Source organism: Arachis hypogaea, chromosome 18 (assembly GCF_003086295.3).
Source record: "Arachis hypogaea cultivar Tifrunner chromosome 18, arahy.Tifrunner.gnm2.J5K5, whole genome shotgun sequence".
In the NCBI taxonomy this organism is placed as follows: Eukaryota; Viridiplantae; Streptophyta; class Magnoliopsida; order Fabales; family Fabaceae; genus Arachis; species Arachis hypogaea.
Genome location: NC_092053.1, coordinates 102,613,673 through 102,631,157, shown reverse-complemented (window position 1 = coordinate 102,631,157; position 17,485 = coordinate 102,613,673). Strand labels below are relative to the sequence as shown.

At 41.1% G+C, this 17,485-nt stretch overlaps 1 non-coding gene across 1 annotated transcript; it reads right to left on the bottom strand.

Annotated features, from left to right (window-relative positions):
- Positions 1 to 5,384: 5,384 nt before the first annotated feature.
- Positions 5,385 to 5,488, bottom strand: LOC112774035 (small nucleolar RNA R71). Its single transcript, XR_003188548.1, has one exon. It is a non-coding gene; the product is annotated as a small nucleolar RNA R71 (small nucleolar RNA).
- Positions 5,489 to 17,485: the final 11,997 nt, after the last annotated feature.

Below are 17,485 nucleotides of genomic sequence, written 5' to 3'. Positions count from 1 at the left end.
AAACAAATGAAGAGCATAACATGAAGGAGAGATTGGTGGAGAATGAGGGAATTTGCTTTGTATTGGAACAATTGGAGGAAGCTATGATTGTTGAAGAAAGGGAAGAATTTGTTGAAGACTTAGGAGATGCGGATCCTCCATGGGAATCTGAATTGAAGAAGACCCCTCTAAGAAGATTGAATTTGAGGCTAAGGAGGAATGTGCACACCCTCCAAGGCATATCCCTTATGAAGACTTGGATGGGATAGAGCAAGAATTGAGTTTCCTTGGTGATGAAGATCAAGCATCAAACCTTAGTGGTGAAGAATCCTTTGAGCATGAAGAACCTTCTCCCAACAAGATGGAAAGAAATGTGGAGGTAAATTTTTCTCATCCTCCCATTTATGACTTGAGTAGGATAAAATGTTTAGATAAAATTGTTGAACAAAGGATTATAATTAAGAAGTCTTGTGAAGAGGTGGAAATCCTTAGAAAAAGGAGGATGGGAATTGAATACGCTTTATCAAGACCCTTGGAGTTGTCTTTGCCTAGGTTGCCATCTACTCCTTCATTTAAGTGGGTGAAATTCATTTCTATTAGCTTTATTATCCCACTTGAATATGGTTTGCTTGAAACGGATGGCCAACTTAGGGAGCTTTGTGTGAAGCGTAAGCGAAAAAGGTTTTGTGGTTGGCGTTGCAAATCAAGGCTCATTATGGTTCATACATCAAACGTGAGATATAAATGTTGGAATAGTGCTCAAATAGATGGGTCTAGAAGGATTGTTGGGCACTTCATAGAGAATTCACCTTACTCACCACCCGGATGGACTAATAATGATGATCAACTTCAAGACGGGTGTAAAAATAAAGTGTGAGATCCCGGATCACAAGACGAGGGTCAACTTTGGGAGCCCCAAGCTTGTGAAGAACTCCATCAACACTTGGTGCAACAAATAAGAAATCTTGGGGCACAATGGAGAACCAAGCATTGGTGGGAGTTCCAAGATGAATTCAAGCACAAGCCACCTTGATGAGGAGCTCTCCATAAGTCCAACTTAAGGACAATAAACAAAAGTGCTAGGTGGGAGACACCCCACCATTGTAAACTCTTTCCATTCTCTTGTAGATTTGATTAATAAGTGATTTGAGTTACCATTGTAAGTAGTTTTTCCTCTTTATGGAGTTTTGTCTTAATATCTTGGTTGTTAGTTGCTTAAAGTGTAAGTTATGTTTGTTTGCACTTGAAATTTTTTGTTAATTTTGCATTTTAGTTGATCTTGAGTTGTAGGTCGTGTTAGGGAGATTTTTAGCTATTTATAGTATTTTTGAAAAAAAAAAAGAGTCAAGGACGCGTATGCACGCTGTGCGCGTGCACGTCCATACGCATTATTCAGGCCCATACTTTTTCCAAAGAGTTGGGCCAATCTCACGCAATAGCTGGGCCAATTGCACAACTGCGTGTACGCGTACGTGCACTGCACGCTTACGCGTCGATGTCCTTATTTTGCATATGCGCGCGCCCGCGCACATGCCGTGTGCGCGCCGATTTGCTAAAGTGGTTCCCAGGCCAATGACCCGAGAGTTATGGCAACTCTGGGCCAGCATTAAGCGTTTGGCCCAACCTCACCCACGCGTGCGCGCACCTGGCGCGTACGCGCCCTTCGGTCAAAATGCACATCGGCGCGTAAGCGTGCATGACGCGGGCGCGCCTGTAAAAAAAAGAGTTTTTTTCTCCTCTTTCGTTTTCTTTTGTTTATCGCATTTATATCCTTCTATTTTTTCATTTCAATTTTGTTTCTATAGCCTGTTTTCAATTTTTTTTTCTAAGTCTCTTCTTTCAATAATGGTGTTGCATTTTCTTACTCAATTGTTGAGAATTTCTTGGTTAATCTTGGTGCCTCTAGACTTGTTTGATATTGATGGGTAATGAAATTTCTAATTCAATGCTTAACCTTTGATGATCCTTGTATCCTTTTTGCATTGATGTGAGCTTACATGTCTTTCATAACCCACTTTTTCTTATTTGAACTTGATGCTCACTATGCTCTTCATGCTTTGATTTTACTCTTGCATCAAGTGTTAGTTCATATGCCATTAGCTTACATTATTTTCTCATCTACATGTTGTAGCTACCATGTAGTAGAGAACCATACTTTTATTTGGCATTAGCCCCCGCCTATGTTCTCTTTGCTTTGATATCTTTGGCTTAATTCACTTTCTTTTTTCTCTCTTTTTAGGTTGGCCACCAAGAAAGAAGGAAAAGAAAAAGCTTCGAGATGGGGCAACGAATAAGTTTTCTGATGCCAGGGCATTTTGGCCAATTTCACTGACCTTTTCTTTACTATTTTAGGGTAGTTTCATGCATTTTCTTAGTAAATAAGCAAGTTTTGGGTAGAAATACACTTACATCTTGATTCAAGCAAACATTGTGAACTTTACATGATTTCATGAGAATTATGCATGAATTGAATGACAAATTGGATAATGCATGATCTCATGACTTGGAATAGAGCTTTGATGCACTTTATTTGCTTGATTTCAGGACAAAGGAAGCAAGGAAGAGCCACGTTAGTCTAATTAACGTGACCACTAACGTGGAATGGGCATAAGCTTGTGGCGTTAATGAGAAAAGTGATCGCCAATAACGCCTTCGAAAGCCATCATAGCCCACGTTAGTTGCCACGTTAGTTACATTAACGTGGGAGCTAACGTGAAAAGAAAAGAGGAGCTCCAACGTTAGTGGTAAAAGTGAACACCACTAACGTTCCAAAAGGCCATACATAAGCCACGTTAATAGCCACGTTAATCTAATTAACGTGAACTCTAACGTGGGAGGAGGAAGAAATTACCAACGTTAGTGACACTCACATTTGTCACTAACGTTAGACTAGGCCAACATTGCCCACGTTAGTGGTCACTTTAAGACCACTAACGTGAAGGGTAACGTGGAGCAAGGAGTGATAGGCCAATGTTAGTAACACTCACCTTTGTCACTAACGTTGGAGATGGCAATTACCACCACGTTAGTGGCCACGTTAATCTAATTAACGTGAAATCTAACGTGGGAAGGAGGGGCGTTTGGAGCGTTAGTGACAAAGGTAAGTGTCACTAACGCTCTCGAAGCTTAGGCATGCCCACGTTAAGGGTCACGTTAGTTATACTAACATGAACTCTAACGCGGGGAAAGGAGGTAATTAGCAACATTATTGGAAAATGTGAATGCCAATAACGTTTGTGAAGGACCAAGAGGCAACGTTAGTGGTCACGTTAGTACCACTAACGTTGAAGTTAACGTGGATCGTTTTTGGTTTGGAATGTTAGTGAAAAAGGTGATCGTCACTAACGTTCTCGAACCCATATTTTCACTTAACGTTAACACCACTAACGTCCTAACTAACGTCCATGCCTAACTCACACTTTTTCTGCAAGCAAAGCTGAGCCCACTGAAGATTGTAACTACTTCAACTTAAGATCGAAGGCCCATATCCAAGACTTGAAGAGCCAACTAGAAGATCAAAAGAGTAGTATATATAGGAGTAGTTTTGAACTAGTAAGGGAGCTTTTTGGCATTTTGGAGAACTACACTCTGTATATTTTACTTTTTCTGTAATTTCTAGTTAATTGGACAATGCATTCTTCTCTATCTTCTTCCATTTCCAGAGCTATGAACAACTAAACCCCTTTTCATTGGGTTAGGGAGCTCTGTTGTAATTTGATGGATCAATAATAGTTTTTATTATTCTTCTTCTTTCTTTTCTCTTAATTTTATTAGAAGGCTTTTAATCTTCATCCAATTGGGTAGTTGTCTTGGAAAAGAAGCTATTCATACTTGGATCTCTTCAGAACCTTGGAAGAGGAATGAAGAGATCATGCTAGAAATGCTTTCTCATGTTGGACCAAATTGGGGTTTGGATGGATATAGTGACATATAATCCTACTAACACTTTGATTTGGGAATACATGTGGTATAATCAGTGACCATACTTCATCTTTTCTCATGAGCAATTAGACCAAGGAATTGGCTATTGATCAAGATTTGAGAGATTGAATTACCAAGGAATTGGAATCCAATCACTTAAGATTGCCAAGGAGATAAATGAATGCATTGATTGAGGAAGAGATGAGAATGAACTTGATCCGGAGAATACAACATCTCCTTAGCCCAATGAATCTCCCATTTCTGATCTTACCCATTCTCTTTATTTTCTGCCATCTACTTTTATGCTCATCCTCCCAATTCCCCATTTAAGATTTTGCAATTTACTTTCCGCCATTTACATTCTGCTCTTTATTTCCAGCATTTACATTTTCTGTTATTTACTTTCTCGCCATTTACGTTTCTGCAAATCTCAACTAAATTTCTGCTTAGCTCAACTAGAACATTCCTCTGATTAAAGTTGCTTGACCAATCAATCCCTGTGGGATTTGACCTCACTCTATTGTGAGTTTTTACTTGACGACAATTCGGTATACTTGCCGAAGGGAAATTTGTTGAGAGACAAGTTTCCGTGCATCAAGTTTATGGCGCCGTTGCTGGGGATTGATTTTGTATCAACAATGATTAATTGGTGGATAACTCGATTGAGCATTTTTCTTTTATTTTGTTTAATTTTATTTGAGTGATTTACTTTCAGTTTTAGTTATTTTCTTCCCTTTACCCCCTACCCGTTTGTGGTGTTATCTTCAATTTTTTTTACAATTCAGTTCACTAACCCACTAACTGTTTGATATATTACATCACTCACACTAACAGCACCCCTAATAGGAGTAACTTCTCCATCAATTCTCTTTCCTGCTTTTTGCTCTGTTGGTTGTATGACAGGTAGAAGAAGCGGGGCTTCAACTTCCTTTGATTCTGAACCTGAGAGGACCTTCCTTAGATTAAGGAGGAAAGCAAGAGGAAAGAGAGTCGTTGGTGCTGAGGAAGAGGAGGAGTATTTTAAACCAAACATGGAGGAGAATATGGAGAACCACCATGAAGAAGAGGCTCACAACCATGCCAGAGAAGGTCCAGCAAATCATGCTGGGCAAGAGAGAAGAGTTTTGGGCTCTTACATCAATCCAAACCCAGGAAATTGCGGAAGTAGTATCCAAAAGCCAACCATACATGCCAATAACTTTGAACTAAAGCCACAGCTCATCACCCTTGTTCAGAACAACTGTTCATTCGGAGGAAGTGTCTAAGAAGACCCCAATCAACATCTCACCACCTTCCTAAGGATATGTGATACTGTGAAGTCTAATGGTGTTCATCCTGACACCTATAGATTGCTTTTGTTCCCCTTTTCACTCAAGGACAAAGCATCTAAATGGCTGGAATCTTTCCCGAAGGAGAGTTTAACAACCTAGGAAGATGTAGTGAACAAATTATTGGCGAGATTCTACCCTCCTTAGAGAATTAACAGGTTGAGAGTTGAAGTACAAACATTCAGGCAACAAGATGGTGAAACTCTCTATGAAGCATGGGAGAGGTTTAAGGACTTGACAAGAAGGTGCCCACCAGACATGTTCAATGAATGGGTGCAGTTACATATTTTCTATGAGGGTCTTTCTTATGAATCAAAGAAGGCAGTAGACCACTCATCCGGGGGATCTCTGAACAAGAAGAAGAACATTGAAGAAGCCATAGATGTCATTGAGACTGTAGCTGAGAATGATTACTTCTATGCTTCTGAAAGGGGCAACACTAGAGGAGTGATGGAGCTGAACAACGTAGATGCACTGCTGGCTCAAAACAAGATGATCACCAAGCAGCTGGCTGACCTTACCAAGAAGATGGAAAGAAACCAAGTCGTAGCAGTCACCACCTCATCAGCAACTCAAGAAGGAGTGAATGCAGAGGATGAAAGTAACCAGGAGCAAGCCAACTACATTGAAAACTCACCTAGGTAGACCCATGATCGATACTCCAAAACTTATAATCCGGGTTGGAGGAACCACCCGAACTTTGGGTGGGCAAATCAACAAGATCAAGGCCAAGATCAGAGACGTCACAACCCCAACAACAATGCAGCTCACCAACATTCCACACAGAGATCATATCAGCACCCACCTAATAATACCTCTCAACATCCATATCAAAACCAAAATGGCCCTTCTCATCCCTCCAATCTCAACTCACCATCATCCGAAGATAGACTCTCCAGAATCAAGACTCTACTTGAAGGCATTGATAAACCCATATTTCATGAGTTATTTTGTGCTTAGTTTGAGTGATTTATTCAATCCTTCACCCACTTATTCATATTAATTGCATGGTTTTACTTTCCCTTCCTTATTATGTGATGTGTGTGAAAAACATGTTTCCTAAGCTTTAAAATTAATTATTTTAATTACCTTTACTTCCATTCGATGCCGTGATTAGTGTGTTGAGTAGTTTCAGATTTTCTAAAGGCAGAATGACTTAAAGGATGGAAGAGGAAACGTACAAAAATGGAAGGAAAGTGCGAAATGGAGTTTTGAAGAAACTGGCATCCACGCGATCGCATGGACGACGCGATCGCGTGCCAGAAGCGAAGAAGCAGCGACGCGACCGCATGACTGACGCGACCACGCACCTTAAGTAGAACGCATACGACGCGGATGCGTGACTGACGCGACCGCGTGGCAAGGAAAAGCTCCAGATGACGCGACCGCGTGACCCATGCGGACGCGTGACAGAGGCCACGTATCAGAATTTACAGAATACGCCCAACGATTTCTGAAGCCCTTTTGGCCCAGATCCAGGTGCAGAACATACAGACTAGAGGCTACAAAGTGGGGGAATGCATCCATTCAGGGGAGCTCGTATTTTTTACTATTTTCCATGATTTAGATTTAGTTTGAGAGAGGTTCTCTCCTCTCTCTCTCTCTTAGGATAAGGATTTAGGACTTCTCTTAGTTTTAAGAGTGACTCTCGATCCAGGTTTTATGTTTGTTTGTTTTAAGCTTCCCTTTTCACTTTTATTTATCTATTCCAGCACTTGAGTTGATTAATTACTTTTATAATTGAATTTATGAATTATTCCATATTATAGATTATTATTTGAATTAATGATATTTGAGGTATTTTCAGTTATTGATTGCTTTCTCTTTAATTTGTGTTATCATTGTTTCCGATCTGAAGATATTTTATTCCAGCAATTTACTTTTTCCCCTTTTGGTCTTGGTTAAGAAATTAGTAACTCAACATTATTAAACTCAGCATAATTGATAATCGTTATCTTGCTAATTGAACTGAACTTCAATAATCCCAACTTTTTCTTAGGAAATAAATAGGATTCGAAGGTCAAACTAATTAGTCCTTTGACTTTCCTTTGCTTTAGTAAAGGTTAACTAGGTGGAATTTAGATTCAACTTTCATTATTGTTGAGAGAGATAATTAAGTTGGACTTCCAATTTCTCTTACCTTGCCAAAAGTTTGCTTTACAGTATTTATTTATTTTAATTGCCATTTACTTTACTTGTCATTCAAATCACTTGCTTCTCATCTTCTAAACCCTGATTACAACCTTTATAGCCAATAATAAGAACATACTTCCTTGCAGTTCCTTGAGAAGACGACCCGAGGTTTGAATACTCGGTTAACAATTTTTAAAGGGGTTTGTTACTTGTGACAACCAAAACGTTTGTACGAAAGGGATTTCTGTTGGTTTAGAGACTATATCTACAACGCGACTGTTTTTATGAACTTCTTTACTGGCAAAAATCCCTGACGTCAAAATGGTGCCGTTGCCGGGGAACCTCTAACGTGTGCCTTATTATTGGTTATTGTAAATATTTTTCTTTTACTTGTTTATTTATTTCTATTTTTCCCTTTTATTTTTCATTTACTACCATGAATTCTCACCCCTCTCGCTTTGAGTTTGGTTCTAACTTTGTTGAAGAAAATAGAAGTTACAGCAGGAATATGCATCAAGGTCAGACCAATCAAGGATGGATGGAGCCAAGAGGATCCAATCAACCCTTTAGGCAGCAACACCCTCCGAGATATCCTGGACAAAGACCATTCCACCGTGCATACCCAGCTGAAAGATATGGTGGACTACCTTGTAACTACCAACAAGCCCCACCCCGTGCATATAAACCATCCTTTCAACATAACCTCGAACCACCACACTCACAAGCTTCTCTTCACCATTCGCCACCATATGATCCTTCCTTACCCCAGTACCAATCTAATCACTCCCAATCACCACCACTTTCCTATGTATCATGCCCAAGTCCGGCAACCCGAGAAGCAGAGGTTCGCCTAAAGGGAACAGTAAATAAATTTCAAACAACCATTCGACAACTGGAGCAAGTAATAATTCAATGGGTTTCTAGGCGCTCAAATACACAAGGATCAACCATAGCCCCATGTGAACAGTCTAACGAAGAGCGTAGCATGAAGGAGATACCAGAAACTCCAGTAGATAAGACAGAGAATGAATTCGTACTAGAACAAATAGAAGAAGCTGTCATTGTTCAAGAAGAAGAGTTGGTTGAAGATCTAGGGGATGCTGAACCTCCATAGGAATCCAGAACTGAGGAGAACTCCGTCAAGGACGCTACAGTTGATGCTAAAGAGGATATTGTACAACCTCCAAGGCAAGTTGTTTATGAAGAATCAGACGGAATAACCCAGGACACAAATTCCCCTGATGATGATAGTCACAAGTCAAATTCTCTTAGTGATGAACTAGCATCCGCAAGTAATTCTCTGAGGTCGAAGAATCTTCCCCAAGTGAATATGAAGACGATGCGGAAGTAGATTTCTCTCAACCTCCAATCTATGACTCAAGTGATGAGGAAGACATAGAAGACTTTGACCAGGACACAGATACAGTTGTAGAACCTTGCAAGGAAGTGGAGGAATTCACAGAAGAGCACAAGGGAGTAGAACTTACAGAACCACCAGAAACACCTACCCCAAGGCCATTATCACCTAATACAAGCTTCAATTGGGTACAATCCTTAACCTATAACTTTACTTATTCACTTGAATATGGTTTGCTTAAAACAGATGGCCAGCTTAGAGCTCTTTGCGGCTTTAAGAGTAAGAGGGAAATGGCTCGTACTCAGAGTTGGTGCACAAGGTTCAATAAGGTTCCACGCTTCACCTCGAAGTACACGGATTGGTATCATGCTCAATTGCATGGATCACGGAGAACGTTTGGTCACCATGGTGAAATTCTACTTTTTACGCCGCCCAGATAGAAACATATAGATCAAGACGGAGGCGGATTTAATAGCAAAGCTTGGGATCCTGGAATTTATTCTGACATTCGTCACCCCGGGAGCCTGAAAATTTGTCTGAAGCTGCTCAGAAGCTTTACATGCCTAGTATGGGACCCCGGAGGCTATTGGCATTCCAAGCACTGGTGGAGATTTCTGGACGAATTTAAACATAAGCCGCCATAGCAGGAAGCTCCTCCAATGTCCAACTTAAGGACTTTAACTAAAAGTGCTAGGTGGGAGACAACCCACCATGGTATGGTCGCTTCTTTTTCAATTTAATTCTTGTTAATTGCTTTTATTTTTTTATTTTCTTTTCATTTTACTTCATTGAACCTGGAATCATGCATAGCATTCATATTAATCATTGTATTCTACATTTATCTTACAAAAAAAAAGGGATGCACGACGCAACCGCATGCCCCATGCGATCGCGTCATCCACGCGGCCACGTGACCTGGAGATCGGCGTAAACATCCAACGTCCAGAAAGTTAGGCTGGAATCGTGCGGCCCCTGTGCGTTTTGCACAAATTGGCCCACGCGATCGCATGCCCCATGCGATCGCGACACTTGCACAATACCAATCCCACGCGACCGCGTGAGCGACGCGATCGCGTCGCATGGATTGCACATCACCCCAGAAGGAGACAGAGAGTTGCGCTGAAACGGTGCTGGAGTCGTACGTTTAGCACAATTTCCAGTGACGCGATCGCGCGACCCACGTGATCGCGTCATCCCCTCTTCCACCCCTTTCATGCGATCGCGCGCCCCACGCGATCGTGTCACTCCCATTTTCACCCCAACCACGCAACTGCGTGCCCACGCGGCCGCGTGGATTAAAAAATATAACACCCCCTGTCACGCGAAACCCTACATTCGCGCAGCCCCCCCAATTCCTCTTCCCCCTCTCTCCTTCCCCAACCCTCAACCACCACTACCCAGCCACCACCGCGTCACCACCCAGACGCCGCCGCCACCTACCCCCTTCCTCCCTCCCCCTCTTTCTTCTTCTTTCTTCCTCTCTTCCCCCCTCTCCTGCACTACCCTCCGCAAACCACCACCCACCACCGCCGGCCATCCCAGCCGCGCCACCCCCTCCCCCCTATCCAATCCCCTCCCCTATTTCACCCATTAACCTTCCCAAAGCCCCTACCCCCTAACAGCCGCAGCCGCTGTGCCCACCGCCACCACCCTCCGTGCCGAACGTCACCGCCACCACCCCAGCCACCTCTGTGCCCCAACCTCCTTCTTTCGCCTCCAGGTTCCGCAACACGCAATCCCTTTTATCCGTTCGTAGTTCCTCTTATTTTTTTCCGTTTTTGTTCATAATTAGGATAGATAGTCTTGCATGTTGTAGTGGATTTTAGGTTGTTAGGTAGATTAGGCTATGGTTAGTGGCTCTAGGTCTGTTTATTTGCACTGTTCTTGCTTCTGTTTTATCATATTTGCCAATCTGCTGTTGCTGTAATCTTGTTCATATGCTGTATTTCTTGTATATTGCTGCTCTTTACATTGAATTTTCATGTTTATATTATATATATGTACCTATAGCTTGACTTTTTAATTCATATGAACTACTTTGATTGCTGTTTATTTTCCGGGATAATCCAATTTTAGCCGAAATGCTGCCCAAATTTTTTGTGAATTATTTTCATTCATGTTTTGGTTTGGCAATATGAACTCTGTTGTCCTCTGTTTTACCCAAACCATTTCATGAATGCTATGGCAGACTTTCTTATCCTCTTTGATTTCCTGGTTTATAAACTGCATTTGTGATATTCTGATTCCAATTCTTGCTTTCTTTATATCTAGTCGAATCAACTTCACCCTGTTTTCCTTGTTCGGTTATGAGTTATTTCTAGTCATAATTGTGAATCCTTGTTACATGGACTATTTTCTTTATGCCACTTACTGACTCACTAATTTTAATTTACTAACTTCTTTTTCAAATTCTAACCATACTAACCTTTTAAAAACTCTTTTCTGATTTTTCACTTTCCTCTAACTTTCTAACCATGGCATTATGAAAACTTCTCTATATAACTTGGATTCTGATGCATTTTGGATTGTAAATTCTTCCTTTCAAACTTTTAAACTACTATACAATCCTTAATACACCATTACTTAACTCATTTACCTATTTCCAATTCTCCTTTGCCGCTTTGAGTTTTCTTTGTTTAATTGCCTAATTGCTTTCCTATTTTTATCCATATCCTGGTTTTCCATTTTTCAGGATGTCTGCCTCACAGAGGAAAGGAAAAGGCAAGGCTACTGGCAAGCGCAAGAGAGGAGATTCCTCCCAGTCCATCATTGCCCTAATGCATGATTCCTCATGGCGGGAGAAGAACTTTACACAGCAGGAAAAAGCTGACCAGCAGCTCCCTGCAAATGATTCAATAAAATTTGCAAACCGATACTGCGAGCTGAAGTATCCGGCATTTGCAAACTCCAGGAATCTATACCTGGAGATAACTCTGAGGATTCCAGAAGCACTCCAGCAGTACACCACTGATGAGCGGATATTTTATACGCTTTTTGGGGTTAATTTCATATAGTTTTGAGTATGTTCTAGTTAGTTTTTAGTCTATTTTCATTAGTTTTTAGGAAAAATTCATATTTCTGGACTTTACTATGAGTTGTGTGTTTTTCTGTAATTTCAGGTATTTTTCTGGCTGAAATTGAAGGAGCTGAGCAAAAATCTGATTCAGGCTGAAAAAGGACTGCTGATGCTGTTGGATTCTGATCTCCCTGCACTCAAAGTGGATTTTCTGGAGCTACAGAACTCGAAATAGCATGCTTCCAATTGCGTTGGAAAGTAGACATCCAGGGCTTTCCAGAAATATATAATAGTCCATACTTTGCACAAGAATAGACGACGTAAACTGGCGTTCAACGCTAGTCCTCTGCCCAATTCTGGCGTCCAGTGCCAGAAAAGGATCAAAAGCTGGAGTTGAACGCCCAAACTAGCATAAAAACTGGCGTTCAACTCCATAAATGGCCTCTGCACGTGAATTACTTAAGTCTCAGCCCAACACACACCAAGTGGGCCCCAGAAGTGGATCTCTGCATCATCCATCATAGTTTACTCATTTTTTGTAAACCTAGGCTACTAGTTTAGTATTTAAACAACTTTTAGAGACTTATTTTGCATCTCATGACATTTTAGATCAAAACTTTGTATTCTCTGACGGCATGAGTCTCTAAACCCCATTGTTGGGGGTGAGGAGCTCTGCTGTGTCTCGATGAATTAATGCAAGTAATTCTGTTTTCCATTCAAACACGCTTGTTCCTATCTAAGATGTTCATTCGCGCTTAACTGTGATAAAGGTGATGATCCGTGACATTCATCACCTTCCTCAAACCATGAACGTGTGCCTGACAACCACCTCCATTCTATATCCGATTGAATGAGTATCTCTTAGATCTCTTAATCAGAATCTTCGTGGTATAAGCTAGAATTGATGGCGGCATTCATAAGAATCCGGAAAGTCTAAACCTTGTCTGTGGTATTCCGAGTAGGATTCAAGGATTGAATGACTGTGACGAGCTTCAAACTCCTGAAGGCTGGGCGTTAGTGACAGACGCAAAAGGATAGTAAATCCTATTCCAACCGGATCGAGAACCAACCGGTGATTAGCCGTGCTGTGACAGAGCGCGTGAGCGTAGTTTTCACTGGAAGGATGGAAGGTAGCCATTGACAACGGTGATCCACCAACACACAGCTTGTCATAGGAGGACGTGCGTGCGTGAACAAGAAGACAGAGGAAAGCAGAGATTCAGAAGACAAAGCATCTCCAAAGCTCCAACATATTCTCCATTACTGCATAACAAGTAACCTTTAATCCATGCTCTATTGTTTATTTGCAATTCAACTGATAAACATAATTGACTTCCTGACTAAGATTTACAAGATAACCATAGATTGCTTCAAACCAACAATCTCCGTGGGGTTCGACCCTTATTCACGTGAGGTATTACTTGGACGACCCAGTGCACTTGCTGGTCAGTGGTACGAGTTGTGAAAAGTGTGATTCACAATTCGTGCACCAAGTTTTTGGCGCCGTTGCCGGGGATTGTTCGTGTTTGAACAACTGACGGATTATTTTGTTGCTTAGATTAGGAAAAATTTCTTTTTTTTGTTTAGAGTCTCTTATTATTGTCGTGTTAAAATTTTAGAATCCTTATTTTCTTTTTAAAAATAGTTTTCAAAAATAATTTCTCTATTAGATCCTGTGCCAAACTTTAAGTTTGGTGTTTTCTTGTTGATTTTCCTTAAAATCTTCGAAAATTTTGCTTTGGTTTTCTAAAAATTTTAAGTTTGGTGTTCTTTCTTCGTGTTCTTGAGTTTTCCTTGTGACTTGATCTTAAAATTTTTAAGTTTGGTGTTCCTTGGTGTTTTCCCTCCAAAATTTTCGAAAATAGGGAGCATTAGATCTAAAAATTTTAAATCTTGTGCTATCTTATTGTTTTTCTCTTTCCTCTTAAAAATCAAAAATATCTTTTCTCTCTTTTTTTAAAAAACAAATTTTCGAAATATATTTCTAAAATTCAGATTTTTTATTTCAAAAGTTAAAACTTTTTTTTTCAAAATCATCATATCCTTTTCAAAACTTCCTAACCACTTTCTCTCTCCTCAGTTTTTCGAAAATCTTCACTCAATTTTTATTTATTCTATTTTAATTTATTTCATTTTCGAAATAAATATATAAATAAATAAATAAAAATATTTTTCCTATTTTACATCATCTCCCTTTCTCCATCATGGATCTAAGTGGAAATGAACAGTCCAGGAGGACTCTGGGGTCATATTCAAACCCCTCTACTGCTTCATATGGGAGTAGTATCTGCATACCCTCCATTGGAGTCAGTAGCTTTGAGTTGAATCCTCAGCTCATTATCATGGTGCAGCAAAGCTGCCAGTATTCCGGTCTTCCACAGGAAGAACCTACAGAGTTTCTGGCACAATTTTTACAAATTGCTGACACAGTACATGATAAATAAATAGATCAGGATGTCTACAGACTATTACTGTTTCCATTTGCTGTAAAAGATCAAGCTAAGAGGTGGTTGAATAACCAACCTAAGGCCAGCATAAAGACATGGAAACAGCTGACAGAAAAATTCCTGAATCAGTACTTTCCCCCAAAACGGATGACACAGCTAAGGCTGGACATCCAAGGCTTTAAACAAGGAGATAATGAATCTCTTTATGATGCCTGGGAGAGATACAGAGAGATGCTATGAAAATGCCCCTCTGAAATGTTTTCAGAGTGGGTTCAGTTAGACATCTTCTATTATGGGCTTGCGGAAGGAGCTCAGATGTCTCTTGATTACTCGGCTGGTGGATCTATCCACATGAGAAAGACAATTGAAGAGGCTCAAGAGCTCATTGATACAGTTTCCAGGAATCAACATCTATACCTAAGCAGCAACCCTTCCATGAATGAAGAGGTTAAAACAGTAACTGCTGAACTCAGTCCTGTAAAATAAGCTGCTGAATTCAATCAGCAATTGGACTTTCTAACAAAGCAGCTAGCTGAATTTAAAGACAGGTTACAAGAGACAAGGATGGCTAATATACATATGGACGAACAGTTCAAGCAAACAAAGCAGCAGCTGTCAAAGCAAATAGCAGACGAATGCCAAGCAGTTCAACTAAGAAGTGGGAAAACATTAAATATCCCACCTCAAGGCAGCAAAAAGCTAAGAAATGAGCAAACCACCCAAAATTCACCTGAGGACAGTAAGAGCCCAGGGAAAAATAATTCTGGCACTAAAACGCCAGAAAATTGGTGGAAGGCTGGCGCTGAACACCCAGACCATAGCCAAAACTGGCGTTCAACGCCAGAAATACAGCAGGACTGGCGTTCAATGCCAGAAATGGGCAAGGATCTGGCGTTGAATGCCCAAAATGGGCAGGATCTGGCGCTGAACGCCCAGAAAGAACACAGTTCTGGCGTTCAGACGCCAGGAGCAGACAAGGAGCTGGCGTCCAGTTTCACTCCAGCTTCTAACTCTGGCACTCAAGTGCTAGTGAGGGATCAGACACACACAAATGCTGATAACAACCCCTCTAAAAAGGCTTCTTCAACCACTTCTGTAGGCAATAAACCTGCAGCAACTAAGGTTGAAGAATATAAAGCCAAGATACCTTATCCTCAAAAACTCCGGAAAGAGGAGCAGGATAAGCAATTTGCTCGCTTTGCAGATTACCTCAGGACTCTTGAAATAAAGATTCCATTTGCAGAAGCACTTGAGCAAATACCTTCTTATGCCAAGTTCATGAAAGAGATCTTGAGTCATAAGAAGGATTGGAGAGAAACAGAAAGAGTTCTCCTCACTGAAGAATGCAGTGCAGTCATTCTGAAGAGCTTTCCTGAAAAGCTTAAAGACCCTGGGAGCTTTCTGATACCATGCATATTAGAAGATAATTGCACCAAGACAGCTTTATGCGATCTTGGGGCAAGCATCAACCTAATACCTGCATCCACTATCAGGAAGCTTGGCTTAACTGAAGAAGTTAAACCAACCCGGATATGTCTCCAACTTGCTGATGGTTCCACTAAATACCCATCAGGCGTGATTGAGGACATGATTGTCAGAGTTGGGCCATTCGCCTTTCCCACTGACTTTGTTGTGCTGAAAATGGAGGAGCACAAGAGTGCTACTCTCATTCTAGGAAGACCCTTCCTAGCAACTGGACGATCCCTCATTGACGTCCAACAGGGGGAAATAACCCTGAGAGTCAACGATGATGAGTTCAAGTTGAACGCTGTCAAAGCCATGCAGCATCCAGACACATCAACAGACTGCATGAAAGTTGATCTTATTGACTCTTTGGTAGAAGAGATCAACATGGCTGAGAGTCTCGAATCAGAGTTGGAAGACATCTTTAAAGATGTTCAGCCTGATTTGGAGGATTCAGGGGACATGAAAGAGCCTCTGAACTTTCTTCTGAAAGAGGAAAAACCTCCTAAATCCGAGCTCAAGCCACTACCACCATCCTTGAAATATGCATTTCTGGGAGAAGGTGACACTCTTCCAGTGATCATAAGCTCTGCTTTAAATTCACAGGAAGAGGAAGCACTTATTCAAGTGCTAAGGACACACAAGACAGCTCTTGGGTGGTCCATAGGTGACCTTAAGGGCATAAGCCCAACTAGATGCATGCACAAAATCCTATTGGAGGATAATGCCAAACCAGTGGTTCAACCACAGAGGCGGCTAAATCCAGCCATGAAGGAAGTGGTGCAGAAAGAGGTCACCAAGTTACTAGAGGCTGGGATTATTTATCCTATTTCTGATAGCCCCTGGGTGAGCCCTGTTCAAGTCGTCCCAAAAAAGGGAGGCATGACAGTGATTCATAATGAAAAAAATGAACTGGTTCCTACAAGAACAGTTACGGGGTGGCGCATGTGTATTGACTACAGAAGGCTCAATACAGCCACCAGAAAGGATCATTTTCCTTTACCATTCATAGACCAGATGCTAGAAAGACTAGCAGGTCATGATTATTACTGCTTTTTGGATGGCTACTCAGGTTATAACCAGATTGCAGTAGATCCCCAGGATCAAGAGAAAACATCATTCACATGTCCATCCGGAGTGTTTGCTTATAGAAGGATGCCATTTGGGCTATGTAATGCGCCTGCAACCTTCCAGAGATGCATGCTCTCTATTTTCTCTGACATGGTGGAAAAATTTCTAGAAGTCTTCATGGATGACTTCTCAGTATATGGAGACTCATTCAGCTCCTGTCTTGAGCACCTGAAACTTGTTCTGAAAAGATGCCAAGAAACCAACCTAGTTTTAAACTGGGAAAAGTGTCACTTCATGGTGACTGAAGGAATTGTTCTTGGGCATAAAATCTCAAACAAGGGAATAGAGGTGGATCAAGCAAAAATAGAGGTAATTGAAAAATTACCACCACCTGCCAATGTTAAGGCAATCAGAAGCTTTCTGGGGCATGCAGGATTCTATAGGAGGTTTATAAAGAATTTTTCAAAAATCGCAAAACCTCTAAGCAATCTGCTAGCTGCTGACACGCCATTTGTGTTTGACACAAAGTTCCTGCAGGCGTTTGAAACGCTGAAAGCTAAGCTGGTCACAGCACCAGTCATTTCTGCACCAGACTGGACATTACCATTTGAGCTAATGTGTGATGCCAGTGATCATGCCATTGGTGCAGTATTGGGACAGAGGCATGACAAGCTTCTGCATGTCATTTATTATGCCAGTCGCGTTCTAAATGATGCCCAGAAAAATTACACAACCACAGAAAAAGAACTACTTGCAGTGGTTTACGCCA